Source organism: Pundamilia nyererei, unplaced genomic scaffold (assembly GCF_000239375.1).
Source record: "Pundamilia nyererei isolate P.nyererei 1_Seehausen unplaced genomic scaffold, PunNye1.0 scaffold00021, whole genome shotgun sequence".
Classification (NCBI taxonomy): domain Eukaryota; kingdom Metazoa; phylum Chordata; class Actinopteri; order Cichliformes; family Cichlidae; genus Pundamilia; species Pundamilia nyererei.
The window spans coordinates 1,285,245-1,302,360 of record NW_005187422.1 but is presented as its reverse complement, the minus strand read 5'-3'; the positions used below and the strand labels follow the sequence as shown (position 1 = coordinate 1,302,360).

General features: G+C 41.6%; 1 protein-coding gene across 5 annotated transcripts in view; it reads right to left on the bottom strand.

The window, feature by feature from the left end:
* chl1b (cell adhesion molecule L1-like b) overlaps positions 1-16,819 on the bottom strand; it is a 72,251-nt gene extending 55,432 nt beyond the window's left edge. For all 5 annotated transcript variants that reach the window (XM_005726624.2, XM_013909239.1, XM_013909238.1 and 2 more), the window contains exon 1: positions 16,631-16,819. The gene's annotated coding sequence lies outside the window, so the exon portion shown is untranslated. The remainder of the gene's footprint in view (positions 1-16,630) is intronic.
* Between the last annotated feature and the right edge of the window lie 297 nt (positions 16,820-17,116).

Genomic DNA, 17,116 nt, shown 5'->3' with positions numbered 1-17,116 from the left:
AGATTATTTTCCATAATCGTTCAGCCCTAGACACATGTAAAGGGTTTAAAGAGTTGGGAGGCTGAGAGGTAAGGCAGTAAAAAAGCTCTACATTTCAAATGAGCAAACAGAGAGTTCATTGAGGTCTCAAGAGGCATCAAGTGGTTAGAGCAAAAGGAGCCTGGCTTTCTCAGACCGTTAATGTATGTCCAAAAGCTGAAGGAGCAGCATCATTTAGCTGCTATGCTGTGGTCTGCACTGAGGGGGATAAAATCCAATTTGCTTAATCTTAAAATCGAACCAACAACAAGGCAAGGGAAGGGAAGGAAATGAAGATAAAAATCATTAGTGCTGGCATGCCATCTGTATCCATAGACTCAGTCATAGAAACAAGAGGTGTATTATAATCACACAAGCTGCTGCAAACACTGGCGCATTATAGATTTGTTTGGTGGCTTGGAAAACTTCCCAGTAACAGGTTGACCGACGGAGAGCTGGGCACTGAGCTGATCTCCCGGTAGCTCCATGTGGTGGCTGGATAATCAGGTGATTGAACACAAAGCATTGTGAGCTCCGTGACACACCATCCAAAGACAAACAACATAAGAGCGCTCTTGTTGATTGAAAGGTACCAGTGAACTCAGGCTCAGTATTTCCTTTGATGCCTTTAGTAATGTCAACAAATTAAAAGCAGCATCAATGATGGAATGGCAGCAGAGAGAGAAAAGAGAGCCAATGAAAACAGAGGTAGTTCATCTGGAAAGGATGCATCACTGACTAAATAATAGAAAGGTAAACGTGACTTTTTTGTCACGGTGTACACAGTCTCAATGCTCCCAGTAGAGTGAGCAAATATTTGACTGACCAAAGGTAAACTGATTGGCTGCCTTTAGACTGGGTGAGAGCCAGTCTAAATGGTCAGGGTGCTGACTTACAGTATATTCACAACTTGAAGCACTTCATTCTTAATTTTATAAAATATAGACATTATATAGATACATTCTCTGTCTCATGCCAGTGAGCTCTCATTACATTACTATAATGAAGTTAAAGAAAAGCAAGGCAGTCTGGTGAAAGGTCTGATATTTAAAGATTGTGTATATTGAAAAAACAACAAATGAATGTTGTTTATTTTCTGTGTGTGACCTACTGCTGATCAAGTGATCAGGTCTGAAAAAAGACATAAGAACCAACATCGGGGCAGTACGAATTAAGAGAATCATCACATCCCTAATCAATATCTATTTAGCAGGTAAAATGATCCAAAACAATAAGGAAGCATTTTCGTTCACCATTTTTCTTTTTACTTTCATTACCAAAACACTCTGACCATAGAGGGCTAAATTAAATAAGAACAAACATTAAACAGTGAAGTGCAATCCATTTTAAAATCAGATTTTTACACAGGAAAAACCTCAAACGATGTTAATAAGGGCTTAACAAAAATCACACTACAGCAAAGTAAGAAGACCGGCTCCCCCACAAGGAGTAATTGAGTCCTGTTTGAAATTAATGGCAGGTTATTATTCTGAGCACTGCTCAGTCTACCACCTCACTAGCAGTGTACACAAGAGTATATCATGTCCGTGCTATCTAAACATCAATAGCACCACTTGGAGTGAAGTCTTACGAGATTTCACCTCAGTTCAATTATTTCAGTCTGCTGCTTATGTTGTCTGTTTGAAACAGGTGTTTTCTTCGGTTTGTAAAACGGCATACTGAAAATGGAATTAGGAGGCGAGAGAGTAGTTTGATGCACTGAGTTGTCCGATCGTTTCAACCGGTCGATACGGCATTGGACCTGCTCGACAGGTTGACAGGAATGTCGCTCGAGAAACACGGTTTGAGCAGATGACATAATATCAATTGAAAAAACCTGTAGGCTGGTGCAAGGCTCTTCAGACGTCTTTCCAGAAGCCATACTGATAAGAGGTAATTACTTTCCCAAGCAATCACTAAACCCTGCCTACCCCTCATTTATTTGCTTGCAGAAAGTTTCCCCTATTGAGAAACTTGAGCTGCCATCATTTGCACACAAAAGGACATAGTTACCATAATTCGATATAATCCAGTGAAAAAGCCAACTGTTCAATGAGAGCACCTGCACGATCAATCGAGTGCCTTTCCCCCCCTCGTTTTCTCCTTTAAAACAGCCAGCAAAGTTGTTACATAACAAAAACATAGTTGCTTTTTATAGATACATTAAATGTCATGGTCTGTGCTTCACACAGAGGTTTCAGTGACTGTGTGGACAAGAGAAAGCTCAGTGTGACATAACATGCTGGTGTGCATTTTTGTTCATGAGCAAAACATGGGGTTCAAGCCTCCCGTTTCCCAGGAAACCAGCAGTCTTGTTATCATATTTCTTGCGATTCTGCAGTGCGTCTGTCTTTTTCATGCAGTCCCCAGCCACAGCCACCATTAGGGATGGACCATGCCATGTCGTGACATGGGAACCCTTATAAACGTGTTAAGAGCTGGAGGCATTAGCATTTTGGACACCACTGAATAGAGGCATTTGTTCCTCTTCCTGTGCCTCCCTGAAAGACTCTATTAAAAGGAGGTTTAGGAATTGCTGTGTTTTGGTACTGAAGTTGGGACAGCATGGAGGGAACATTTGACAGTAGATTTCCTAGAAAACGTTTTGTTTGTTAGTATTTCTCCTTTGTAATTATTTGTGTATAACAACTGAAAACTAAATTGCATAATAAACATTTTCACACTTGTCTTTTAAATCTACCAAAGTTTGATGAATCACTGCTGCTGTTTTGTTTGTCCTACTACCAGTGACTGAAGGGGCTTTAGGTGAAACAGAAAAACTTAAAATGGATAAAATGTGGTTCATTTATGAACCTTGAGGATAAAACAACCCCCATGCACATCTTCAACAGATGCCAAAAAGTTAATATTTATACCTCAGCTGGCACTCCATTTTTTCCACATGCCTATAGATGTAAGATGTCTTTAAGAGTGCTTAATGGCTTCCACCATGTTGCGTTTAAGGAAGCTGGCAATAGGCTGAGCAGAATTCGTCTCCACATTAACGAAAGGCTTTGATTGATCTCTGATTCAACCTCATGCTGTGGTCACAGCAGGATCTCTGGTCAGTGTCAGGCAGACTTTTCACTGTCTGGCATTCAAGCTTTCATCTTCAAACCTTCAACAGTTGATATGTTACATGTGGAATGACTATCTCATCCATAATGCATATTCCTCAGCTGTGTCTGATGATGAACAATGGTCAGTACACTGCATCTTAGCAACATGAGCGCACTTCTCGGTCGACAGCTTTGATTCTCTATGGCCTGTTGTCTGCTGTGCCTGAGCGCTCAGCTGCTAATCCAGAATGAGGTTATTGAAAAACGTGATTGATCAAAATGCAAGTGAACTAGATACAGTAAACCTCTGAAAGAGGCAGCAGTAATACTATTGATGCATTTAGCTTTGGAGTTTCCCTGCTGCATTGGACTGAACGTGTGACATTTTATTACATTTAAGAAAAAGATTTAAAACTGATATATGTCTAACAACTTGCTAGCTGTCTAGGCTTGGGCTCCTTTAGTCTTTCTTACAGTACCTTAAAAATATGAGTGAAAAACTAAGGAGTACAGGATTTGTAAAATTACATATCGGACAACTGACTGCAGCCAATCAATCAGGCTCAATCGTGTGTTTTTGTTTTTCCAATTCAAAGCCCAGATATATCTGGATAAGACTAATTAGACTTCCGTTCTTGGTCAGTAATCAAAATAATATAATTTTAAAAAAAATAGAGACAGGCTGACATTAGTGGCGGATTTTGTAACAAAGACAGATTGATATCAAAGTGTGTTCGATGGCAGATCAGCATATTACAGAAAAGAACACTAAGATTATTGTTCAGCTGTAAAACACACTCATTCTGCCACTGTGACTACTCTGACAACTGATGATTCAGCTGATATAGTTTTATCCTGAAAATCATTATTAAAATTGGCCTCAGTGGTTTGTGGATGGGTTCCATAGCAGCAATGGGGTCCCCAGCCTGTGCACCATATAAGGGAATTGATCTCCCACACTATGAGTATTGATTACCATCAGGTAGGGACAGAGTGTAGCCAATGAGCTAATCAGAATCAGTAATGCCCTATTTTCCAGAATCACATTGGATTTAGAGTTCAAAGCATAAATCATGAACTATTTGCAGGGGAATAGTGATCAATCCCACACCATCAATCTGCAGTTTATTTAGCTGAAGAGAAAACAAATAAGTATGTAAGTCTCTAACTAAACACACCCATTGATTCACAAAGCTTTAAGTGGTGAGGACATCAGAGAACTGCACCAATTCTATGGTTTACAGTGAATTTACCACAAGCTCTCAGGGCCTCACAAAGGTAAATTACTATGAAAGCCTATTGATTTATAAAGTGTCGATCAGGAGGAGGGAACAATTGTGCCAAAAATCAGGAAACTGGCTCAACACAATGACCGCAGGCACTAAAGAGTCCATTCAGATGGCTGAAAATCTATACGGTCGCGATCTATACGGTCGCAGCAGAAAGAGGGGGTTCGGCTGCCTCCGCCCGCCTTTGCATGTAATTGGAAAAAGATACCCACGTGAAGCTTTTGACTGAAAAAATAAACAAAACTGATGAATGTGCCTTGTCATGACCCTGTATTGATTCTCAAATATTGCATTTAACACTTTCTTGAGAAATAAAGGTAATAAATCTTCATTCCACTGAAACATGCATACGTCACCTTCACTTTCCATTTAAAGATGCAGATTTTGTTCATTTAAATCTTAAACCTCAATCACGAGTCCAGGGACAAGAAATTCACAGCACATCAGTTTTACCAGCCCCATCCCCCAGTTTAACACTGCCAACACTGTTTGTCCCTCCTCTCCGCTCCCCCTCTTCTCAATATTGAAACAAGTAAACAGCACCATCTTTTCCAGCCTTTGGATGAATATAAATGAGGACAAACTCCCCAATTAGCCCCCTTTGATGATTCAAGGGTGGCAGAAAGAGGACGTCACCACTAATGCACTCATGGTGGCTCTTGGCTATATTAAGGTTTCTACATCTTAGACTTTAAAGTGGGAACAGGAATGGTGAATTCCTCCCTGGGAAAATAATTCATGTGTTCACACCCTCAAGTCTCAGCAGAGCCCCGTGAATGTGCAGAGGCAGCAGAATGGAGACAGCCATTAGTGTCCGCAGCAGTGTAGCTCTAATGATGATGGCTGTGGACTTGCTGTGCTCTGCATTCTGGGCACCAGAGCTCCTACCTCTGATCAGAATGGAAAGGAATACCCCCAACGTGCTCTTGTGTATGTAGTAGGTGGATCAAGACAGGACATGGCTCAGGACAAAACCTTTTTGGTCCGCCTAAGTACGTACACCTTTGATCAAACCATTTTTATTGTTCATCTTTCTCTTCATTCAAATGCAAAGAGCTCCTTTTATAAAGGTAAACACACATGTAGAAATGAAGAAACCCAAAGAAGGGTCTCCATGACCAACCCCAGCCCTCATCCTTAATATTGACAGTGACAAAGCAATGTTAGACCATCAGTTTAATAGTCCGACGTTCTGCTTTAACAAAGCAGCAGGAAACGGGAGACATGCAGTCTTATAAATCAACTACTGTGCAGGGGAAAAGCATTTTGAACCATTTTCACCACAAACAACCCCCCTCCCCTCTCGGCTTTCTTTCAAAGCCAGTGTGGGGTCAGAGCACAGTAATGGAATCCCCCCCACCTACAGCTGGACTGGACACCATTTAACAATTTACAAGAAAAAAGGAAAAACAAGACGGCAGAAAGACACGATATTACTGGCAACAGTCACACTTCCAGTAATGTATGCTCTTCCACCTACATATAATATGAATCACCACACACTAGATGCATATCCATTACTCACACCACATATTCAGAGTTTTTCCTCTCTGGGCTACTAAGCATGCAGTCACAAAATGATGCAGTCCAGGCCCGGGCAATTATTTTATCTACTTTTTTTAACTAATTCATTCAATCGCAGCTGTTCTGCCATCTGTGTTACAGTACCACATTGAGAATTTAAATTACCTCCAATGCCAGCAACATTAAGTGTGTACAATGTGCAGACAAATATTGTAATAAGTAATTAAGCACAAGTGAAGAAGAAGATACATTTGTAACATTTTTAAAGGGGACTTTTTATGTTCACTTCAAATTCAATATTTTATTTTTGGACAAGAGTAGCTTTGCATGAGTCACACTTCAAAATAATGCTTGTTTACTTCACACCGAATCTCAGTTCATACACTGTGTGAAGCATGCAATTTTGGTAAATTACCCCACTGCCTTTGGGCCTCTTCTGACTGGCTGCCCCCCGGAAACAAAAGATATGAACAAAAGGTGGGTGGGGTTCCTGTGATCAGAGCTATGTGCCTGAGACGGCCACACAGAGCCAGAGAGCGTATAAAAGCTGTCTGAAACCAAACTTTTACATCAGTCTGAAGCCCGAGCTTTAAACATCCACCACTGTACCATTTTATATCTAAGAGAAAATAAGAAAAAAAATAGGTTTGAATAATGGTGAATTCCTCAAAACGTGTTGATATCATCATCAGATTCACCATACTGCTACTTCACATCTCTAGGAACAAAACAGCACCCCACTGTGATTACTAAAAAATCCTCTTCTCTTCGCTTTTATGTTAACACGCCTCTGAAGTTAGAGACTCACTCTTTCTTTGTGATGTTAAGACACACTCCCACACACACTGGGGAAGACTCATTGTTTTTTTTTCTCTCTTTTCTTGAATAGCTCTTTACAGTCTGGTTGTCTAGTGAATGAGGGGAGAGAGCTTGTTTACTTCATGATGGAGATAGCTGAACCAATCTCAAGGACGAGCAGCGTCAGCCTAAACATTGTCCAAAAACAAATATTGTGCAAATGGGAAGAAAAGAGCGTCCACTGTTCGAAAATCTGCCTGAAGGTTCTTTGAAAGCCAGCAAACTATGTCCATCCTCACCAGAAGGAGTGAAGTCTGTTCTATTATGATGAGGGGAAGAGTCTGCCAGTAGACTGCCCTTCATAGAAAGACACAATACACAGGGTTAATAGCAGTGCTTCTGGCACACTTTGGACCCCTGCTAAAACCCCATCTCACTGCAGGTGGTGGAGGAAAAGAGCGGCTCAAGTTTTAAAGAGACCTCAGTGTGTCAGTAATGACATTTGAACAGCAGAGAAAGACCTGACTGCAACCTTCAAATTCTCCACACCTCAGCCACTGGCGAACCACAGGAAGCAGCGCAGCCATCTGTAACTTTGGTTTGGCTGCAAATGGGAGACTGAGGGCTGCTCATTGCCCAGGGACATGATCCAAATGTTCCAACGGCAGGTGAGTAACACCACGCAGGAGAACCCAGGGGCCTTATATAGCACTGGTTCAACAAGAAGACATGAACACGCACCTTGGGAGAATCTGACTCGTGGATCCTCTTTCACCAGGGTGTGTTTGCACCTATGATTCACACTTTGGAAAAGGATAATCGCAAATCCGTGACACGGGGCACAAACTGTGGCTCAGCTGGGCAAAGCAGCTTTTAGAAAGGGATTACTGAGGTGTAAAATGGTTTAAGAACAGGAGCTATTAATTTGCTCTGGATAGTGGAAGGAAAGACGCATGTGGACTCATCAACTGTCAAAAAACTGACAGACCTCAAGACTAATAGTGTCAATTATACTCGCTTTCTTGTGTCAAGCTGTCACTCTGTGAGCAACGTGGGCCTGTGAATTATCATGACCCCTGCAGAGCTGGCAATTTCTTGTTGGAGTATTTTTACAAGGTGGATAAATCATAGAGGTGACAACATGCTTTGAAAGAGCTTGAGAGTCATAAAATGTTTTTTTAAGGCGGGACGTGCTAAACAGGTGTTATTCCCCTTTAGTGACAGCGGTAATAACAGGGGATAAAAAAACATTTTAGCACAGACACGCATGCAAAATATCGGCACGAACATCCTGTCATTCTGCTAAGTTGAGCCAAGCAAGACCTGTATAGTTGCAAAGCTCTATCCAACAGAGTTTTACATTACTTTTAGAGATCTAACAAATTCATAGGAACGTTCCAAGTTCAATTTTCACAGCAATGTGAAGAAATGTTTTTTTCTTCACTACAATTAATTCATGAGAAAAACCGTCAAGCATGGCTGGCTAGAATTTAATCTGCAGTTTTAAAAGAATTTGTGAGATGCAAGTGGTCTGTGGCTGGTGTGTGGCTATGCTACACTACGAAACAAAGTTATGACCGCAATTCCTTTCAATAATAATCCCACCTCGGTTATCATGCTTTTGGCAGATGCGAGAGAATTAGAGGCAAAGCCTTCGACAAAACTCTGTCACTCTCTCAAGGAAATAAATCACGGCGGCATGAAGTCAATTTAAATGCAAATGTCAATGTTTAAGACAACAAAGTGCCAGCAGTAGTGTGCCTTAAGGAGTTGTGGTGGTGGTGGTGAATCTTACAACTGAAGACCACCCAGATGTTCTCACCGGCAAAGCTGACATGCTGCCTGCGGCTACAAAGCAAAAGGGTCAGCTGAAAGCCGGAGGAAAGACAAAAAAAGAAAAACCTGTGTTGCATGTCGCATGAAGACTGATGGGAGCATTTCCAGGCTGAAGCCAAGGATATCAAAGCAAGGTTTCTCGAGGATCACCTCTATTGATCTGTTTTTGTTTCTTTAAGCCAATCTTTCAAGCCTTTAAGCCATTTCAAATTGGCAAAGCACTCACAGTGAAAAGACATGTGGTTTGCTTATACACAGAATTTTGATAGAGCTGAAAAACCTGACAGAAGGCAATAAAAACTAAGCAGATTTTGCCCAGATTGCTAGTGTTGCACTGACATTTTTGTCACCTCTTTTCAATCTCTTCTAATCAAGGTTAGGATTAAAGTCTACCTATAACTATTTGGTAGGTAGAGTGATACAAGTGCAACCCTAGATAAGGGATTCTGCATTGATGAATGTAGGCAGGCAAGCAATAAGAGCTAATTACTAGACTGCAGGGCAATGTTTTTATCTGTAAAGTATTTGTTCCTCTCAACATCAGCATTAATCTGAGGCAAACATCTGCTTCCTTTTCAAATACATCTGCAGTTCATCACTGTGAATTACCATGTGGCTGTTAATCATGTATTTCCTCTGTGACAGAAGGATGTAATTCGAATTTTCCTTCTTCTGTTGTGCATTTTGCTTTTAATGTAAAAGTTCCATACCAATATTTTATGTTTGCCTTTCTGTGTTTGAAAAAGTGCAGTTCGCACAACAGCCAGTGCACAAAGGATAGATCCTGCAGCTGCATTTCTATGAACCATGGATGCTATTTGAAGAAAAAGACCTGAAAGCCTTGTATGGAGCGTTTTGGATACAACTAACTGTGGAAAATGTAATATTTGTGAATATTTTCAACTATGGCACAAATAAGAAATAAAGGTTCAAATAAACAATGTCCAACATTCCCTAAAAATTCACTCTGATCCTAAAGTTACCCAATAGTCTTATCTACCACCTCTACTGTCTACAAAGAGATCCCAACTTCAACATTAAAGTGTTTGCATACCATTTTCTAAAAAGAAAACACTTCCAATTATAGTGGCTGCTAATCTGGTTGGCATTTCATAATGAGTGCTACACTCTTGTAGCTGTGTTTAGGAAAGTCTGCATAACACTGATTAGCTAATGCAATTAAACTGTACTTACCCCTACCACTGCCCTCTTATGTCTCCAAATGAGTCAATTTGTGACTAAAATGTTTAGTAATTTAGCACCAAGCTATTTTCTTTATGTCTAAACATTCTAATAGCTACACCTAAACAGAATGAGTCCCAGTGACTGGTCTTACTTTATCAGCAAAAAACCTCCCCTTGATACTCGTTAGAACTCCACTGTAAGCTACAGAAAACGTTATAAAGTGAGATCGTTTGCAATCCAATACGCGGCCATAAAAATGTGCTCTGTAAGAAGCACATTTGGTTTCTACCCTCAACAATCTGGAGCTTTAAAAATAATGAGGTCAAGGAGGTCTGCAGTTCGTAGCTTGAGGTCTGTGGGTCACACTTGTAAAAATGTTCGGAGCTCCCCCAAGCTGATGAATTAATTTGGACCCGTACCAGCTTGGCAAGATTCTTTCACTCATCATTTGCTCTATCTGTGGGGAGAGTGCATTAAGAAATAGACATGCTGAGTTTTGGCTCTCTGTGGAACACCCTGAAGGGCAACTGCAAAGACTTTTAGAAATATCACAACCTTCAAAAACTGCAGAAAACATGAATTAGTATTAAGAAGTCAACACAAAAAGAACCACCACAGCATATGCCTCATCAGATTTTTAAAACGTGAAAATATATATGAAATATTGTATCCATGTCAGTATGAAACAGCTGGGACATTCCCCACCTTTGAACCGACCCAAATGGCAATTTGGAAAAATAGACCAAATTAAATGGTGCAACAGAAAACAGAAAAGGATTAAAGTCTTTGCTCGTGTGTTAGCCCACTTAGAAAATTGACCACGCAGCCCTGCCTCTTTATTCCACGATTCTAATCGTGCCTGATCTGCTCTCTAATCTTTCATTTGGATGATACTACTGTGCTTGACTCCAGGCCCCAATGGGCCAGTAAATAGGCTCTTAATATGCAGAGCAGACACTGTATTGTATGTTCACACCAAATCATCATACATGGGGCTGCACCGGCTTGGGACTCCCAACAGTCCACTTACAGTACCCAACAGAGCCCCACACAATGTAATGAGGTCCCAGGGGAAGCATCTGGAAATACAGCATTGCTGCCCTCACAGTACACCCTGTCAAACAAACACATACTTTAAGAGAGACCTCCTTTACAATTTCTACAGTACTACATGAAATATTGGATTTTTCCTGAATATGCAGACAGAATTTGGGGCACAGCAAAAGAAACTGACCCTCTATTTGTTTAAAGATACGGCTTAATTAAACAAAGCAAACTAGGCTGTGCTGAATGACTTTGATTGCCATTCATATTTTTCTCTAAAATGTTTTCCAAATAGGTGAAAATTCCATAAAAATGTGTGGGCATTAGCCAAATCCTCAACCTACCCTAACCCCAGATGTATTATCATATATGGTGACCTTGAAAGGTCAAATGTACTGAAGAAAACACAGGCGAATAGAGAAAAGCTGCAACAGTAGACAAAACATTGGACAAGCTCCTAAAACAGTCAGTGATCCCTGTTGACCACCCTCGGTTTTTATTACCGCTAATCATTTATTTAAGCTCAGTTTTTAAAACCTTAGGATGTAACTACAGCCCAGCCCATGCAGCAGTATATGCATGACTAACCTCGTGTTGTGGATGGATTATCTCAGTTGTTCTCCTGGCTGAAGTTTGGTCCTTTTACAGCATCCTGCCATGCGATTACATTTGTTCCTGACCACTGAGACACTCACGTTAACTTTTATCGAGTGGAAAAAAAGTTAGCTTGTTTATATTATGCTAACATAGCTGTGTCGCTAGCGGTCACGTAGCACATCATTATATACCAGCTAGCCCAACTTCAGTAACCCTACAAACGTCACTGCTGTTTAGTTTCCTGTCTTCATTTATGCTGGAAGTGATAGCAGAGCTGTACGTTTTAATTTGTTTCCAAAACCCCGCAGTCAGGACATGCTATATTGTATTTAGATAGAAGCTAGCGAGCTAACTCCCTGCTAACTTCTAACTCCGTTAAATGTCATAAATTCCGTTTTCATGGATGCCTGGATGTTAAACTCAATTGTTACACCTGGTAGAGCAGAACGCTGATCATTTTATTAAAGATGAAAGACTTTAGACAGTTTTTCAACTCTCAGTAATGCCATAGTGATCGTTTGATATATGGACCTGCAGCGGAGTTTAGGCCCAGACACGGCTAGTGACGTCAGACTGAACAATCGGATTGCATGATTCATATAATACTGTAGGGTTTTTGTTTTCATAATCCTTCATCATAGATTTATTATGGATTTTTACTGTCAGCGTATCAAAACGTGAGGATCTGTTGCTTTGTTTTATATGACTATAAACCGAATAAAGTTCTGGGGACTTTTCTTTAGACAACACAAGCAATTTTGAGAGATAACCCCAACAAATTTACTGACATGAGTCACAGAATCATAGTCTGAGGGGTGTTTCATATCGAGCCCAGTATGCCCTCTGTGTCCCCTGCTTGTCAAACGTGTCCTTCCTCATCGTTGGTGCCCTTCACTTTCATGTCCCAAGGGTCCCCTTGTAACCTTATCCACACAATACCCTTCATGGGACACAAAGCCAATGATACCAGGCTCTTCTGTTCCATTTGTCACTTTTATTCCTAAGCTCTTTGTTCGTCTTACCTCTGTATGCATGACTTATCCCAAATTGAGACTGCAATTGAAATGGAAATCATCCCTGACTCTCACTGACTTAAGGGCAATAACTTCTTGCTATTTGAGGCATATCTGTCATGTTCGTTGTTCCTTGGAGAATCTTATGGTTGTGTTGCCCTTTTCGCCAAGGTTTTTAACATAAACATTGAATTTGCATGGATATGTACCCCATGATCCAGAGGCGACACTAAAATTCTGAGCAGGCATGCAAAAAAAAACAGGACAATGAGATTGGAAAAATTAGTTTAGAGCTGACAGCAATGCACATTAGGATTAGAATTCCTCTCGTAAAACATCCTCTTTACTGGTTCTCATTACTGGCCATGGTTTTCATGTGAGCCTAATCTAAGTTGATTAATTCAACATAAAAATTACAATTGTGAAGCCAGACGACACAGAAGAACACTACATGACGCTGTCTTTGCTCTGATTCCAGCAGAGAAGGAAAAGAAATTCCCATGAAAAGCACACTGACAAACAGCCTGGAGGTGAGGATAATAACAATACAAATGAAAGATGCGTGTAAACGCTTGTACATAACAATGATGGGACATTTTTTCTGAATTATGGCATGTAAACAGAAAACACTATGAAAGATATGAAAGCACTGCAAGCTCTGGGGCTGGCAGCAAATAACAATGTCTGGGTAAAATGTTCCATTTGTGAGAAAACAGCCTCAGCAGCACAGAAAAAAGGAGCAATGACGGGCCAAACTGAACCTCCAGACAGGGATGAGCCTGAAGCACATCGCCTGCTCCCGCCCTCTTATTCGCTTCTTTTGCACAAAAAAAAGAAAAAAGTAGAACTGAACATTCAAGATAACATTGACCTCTCTACGGGTTTGTCCTTCAGTGTTTCCTGATTAATTGTCCGTGCAGTGCGAGAAGGCATTGATCATGTTCGCCCACTGGTCCTGATGATGCAGTGGCCTGTTAAATAAGAAATAAACCTTGATTCTGATGATCAGCACCTCTTATCTTTTCACCTTCATCCCCCATCGGAGGCTGCATGGAGGGGGAAAAATAATAAGAATTCAAGCCCTCCTCCCCCCTACATCTCCTCTCTGAGCCAATCATGGGAATCATAAAAAAAGAAAATCTGGTAAATAAATACGCACATTGCTGGAGAGCAGGAAAAGGAAATGAATATTTCATGTAACCAGACACATTTCCAGAACTTACTGGCTGGAATGTGCCTTTCTGGCTGTCATCGGTGACAAACATGAAAGAGCAGGGCTCAGGTACGGCTATGCCGCAGCACTCTCAACTCTGCCTGAAGCACAGGGAGCACAAGTCGTCAGTGTAATTGCTTGTAGTGGTGGAGCCTGAGCTGAACCTCAATTAGGGCCTGGGTACTTGCTAGGCTCCACACCTTCTCTACACGTCTGCCAGCCTCTTCCGGGAAAACACATTTGAACATCTTAACGCCGCCAGGTATATCATTGTAATGCTTGTTGTTATCAGACTTTGGGTTTTCCCTTTGCATCGTACTTGTTCCAACAGGCACTTTTTTTGTTTTGCATCTCGACTAGCAACACATTCTAGATAGGGTGATAAAAGGGCAGCTAAAATGGACAATTAGTCTGATACAGCTATTCACTCCTGCTCGCTGCTGTCAGGCTGCTTTCACTAATCTCTTACAGCCATCTGATACTCCAGATTCCATCCGACAGGACTGAATTACAGCCCAAAATTACAGCTCTGATGCTGGTGAAATGCATCTACTGCAGACTGCATGGATGAGACACAGGTAAACACTTCAGAGTGCTTAAAAAGCAAAGATTATGTGAAAGAATGTGTCAGAGTCAAAACTCTTTTTGGATCAAATATTTGAAATAAAGGCTGATTCGCCTCAGTCACACACAGCATCTCGGCTTGTTTCAGTCTGCTCTATAAAGGCCAGGTGAATACGGCCTGGGTACAAAAGAAAGGGCTCTCTGTTTCTTTCCCCTTTTAACTCTCAGCCCCCTCATTTCCCTCCCGCTGTACACAGGACGATACAACATGCATACACACAGACACACACATGCCATCAGTGCAAACATTTCAGCTCCAAGGCAAACACACACCTGTATGAACAGGTAAAGACAAAAATCATAGCTTGTCTCTTGTCTTTCATGTTTTCAATGCACTTCCTGCCTTTAATGGCACTGCCAGTTTGAGCAAAATCCGATGACAAACACAACAAAGTTGGAAGCTCAGGTGTTCCTGTGCAATACCAAGCACTGATGGAAGTTTTATTTAAACAGTTTTGCGGAAACTGCATTGTAAACACTCAGTCAGCTGAGCTTGCAAGGCCGTTTTAAGAATGAGCCCGTCTGCGGCCACAAAGGATGTTCTGTTTGCTGCATTTAGCAATCAAAATGATTAAAAGGATGAAAAAGCTCCATGAAATGTGCCAGGTTGGAGCTGAATATTAAGTGGTGCGGAGACAGGATGGCAGGGGCTGGTGGGGGGCGCTGGCTGACATGGACCGGCTGGGAGATGGTCGACACTTTGCTTGTCCAATTACTGGCGATCGTTCAAATTGTTTGGTGAGAAGCATTCGACCTACTTCTGGACACAAAGCACCACTGCCCTGAATACAGAGAAGCTGAGGGGGGAAACCACGTGTGATGACAAGTGCCATTAGAGCCTCTTGTCTTTGGCCTAGAAATGAAATTTAGACAACTTACCTGATGTGTGAGAACACCGGAGAAGCTATGTGCTGGGATGAAGGGGGGTGGGCAGCATGAATAGGATCTGCAGCTGGATTTGATTAAACTCACTAATGGCAGTTTGACCTTCACAAGGTCTTTGCATTGAACACTAAGCAACGGGACCAGGATAAGAAGTAGCAGCACCCCGAAAACAAACAAAAGTGGCAGTGTTTAGTGTGTGCATGGTTGTTGTTTTTTTCCCTTTTTCATTACAAATGTGCAGACAATATGGGTTGCATCGACTGTTCTGCGAACAATACAAGACAACGATCAAAAGGAATTAAAAATATCAAATTATGGGTAAGCTACGGAACAGTTCTGTTTCTTGGGATTCCCTCAAAGGCATCATCTACAAGGGGACCCAGAAAACAACACTACATTTGAAATCGCTGCACTTCCACACAGGAGTTTAGTACATTTGCATACCTCGTAAATATTCACACTAAGGGAATCCTCATACCCGCCACGTGAGACACAGTCGGTTCATACGTGCAGCAAACACAATGAGGCACACAAGCAACGACTGCCCTTGGTTTAAAATGTGACTGTAATGTGATTTTAATCGCACAGATTAAAGTCTAATCAGTTATGCCAATCACGCATCACATATCTAACGCACGTAATGAGGAGCCACTTCCCGTAAGAGCAGAACGAGATTAGAGAAACCTAGGGTGTTTTATTTTATTTCGTTTTCTACAGCCTTTTACAGAGTTTGAATGTCCAATGTGACACCAGTTAACCTTTTGTACAGGTCCTCTGCATTCAAGTCTACACTTCAGAACACATGCACCTTTATTCCTACTCCACATACCAGGCAAATGACTCTCATATCACATGCAGAAGCACTTTTTTGCCCTCTAAGAATGAGATTCACCATGCTGGGTGACAAGGTGTGATTCCCTTCTGCAGTTCAGCACTCAGCATGCAAGCCAGTGATATGCAGGCTCAGATCAGCCCTGTGTTATGGTCAGTGTAGTGGTAAATAAGAAGGATGGTGTGTGTGTGTGTGTGTGTGTGTGTGTGTGATCTCCAGTGAATTTTTTTTTTTTACCTCAGGCTGTCATACAAATAAGAAAGGCATTAATTCACAAGCAGTAACTCTCTCTCTCGGCATACAACGGACGTGATTTAAAAAGGGGCTGAAGCAAAGGTAGCTAGCAACACCATTTCTATTACTCTAAACTGCACCTGTAGTTATTATTCCACTCATGAAACATTCTCCCAAAGCAGTCGTGACAACACTTCCCAATTCCATCCCAAATCCATCTTTTCCTACATTTGCCTTCTTTCTTTATTTCCTTCCTCTACTTCTTCTTCTTCTTTAAACTGGCATTTCCAAGCACCTGCCATATAGAGCCCGTGCAGGTATCTGCTGTATATCACTATAACAACCGGGGAGCTCCGCGTGCGCAAGCTAGCAAACATTTCTAACAAGTGTCACAACTAAAAAGTCAAAGGAGGGGAAAAACGCGATTTGCTTTTCGAAGCAAAGTGAAAAAAGAAGAATTTTTTTTAAAAAGAACTCACCTTCAGGTGCTACTCATGTCCAGACAGCCGTTCACAAAGTTGAATTGTGTCCACCGCTGGAGGAAGAAGGCAGAGGGAGTGTTAACTGTCAACGTAACGCTGCCGCCGTGCCTCGCAGTTGGTGTGTAGCGGAGTACCACCCCTCCTCCTCCTCTTCTCCTCTTCCTCGTCCTCCTCCTTTGGATGCTACTATTGCTCCCCTCTCCTCTTCTTCCTCCTCCTCCCCTCTGCGCCTCTGTAAAAAGGGTAAAAAAGTAATAGCGGTTTCCTCCTCCTTCTCCTCCACCTCCACAATGACAGACTCAAAGAAAAGAAGGGACCCTATCGTAGTCAATAGGTTTCACAAAAAACCCATGGCAACGCAGAAGAACCCGTGCGCAACTTCCCCACGTTGTGACCGGGTTAAAGCTCTCCCCAGCCCCCCAAACGGTGACAGACATTATTCCCAAGACTCGGAGTGAGCAGGTTTTATAATGGGAGAAGGAG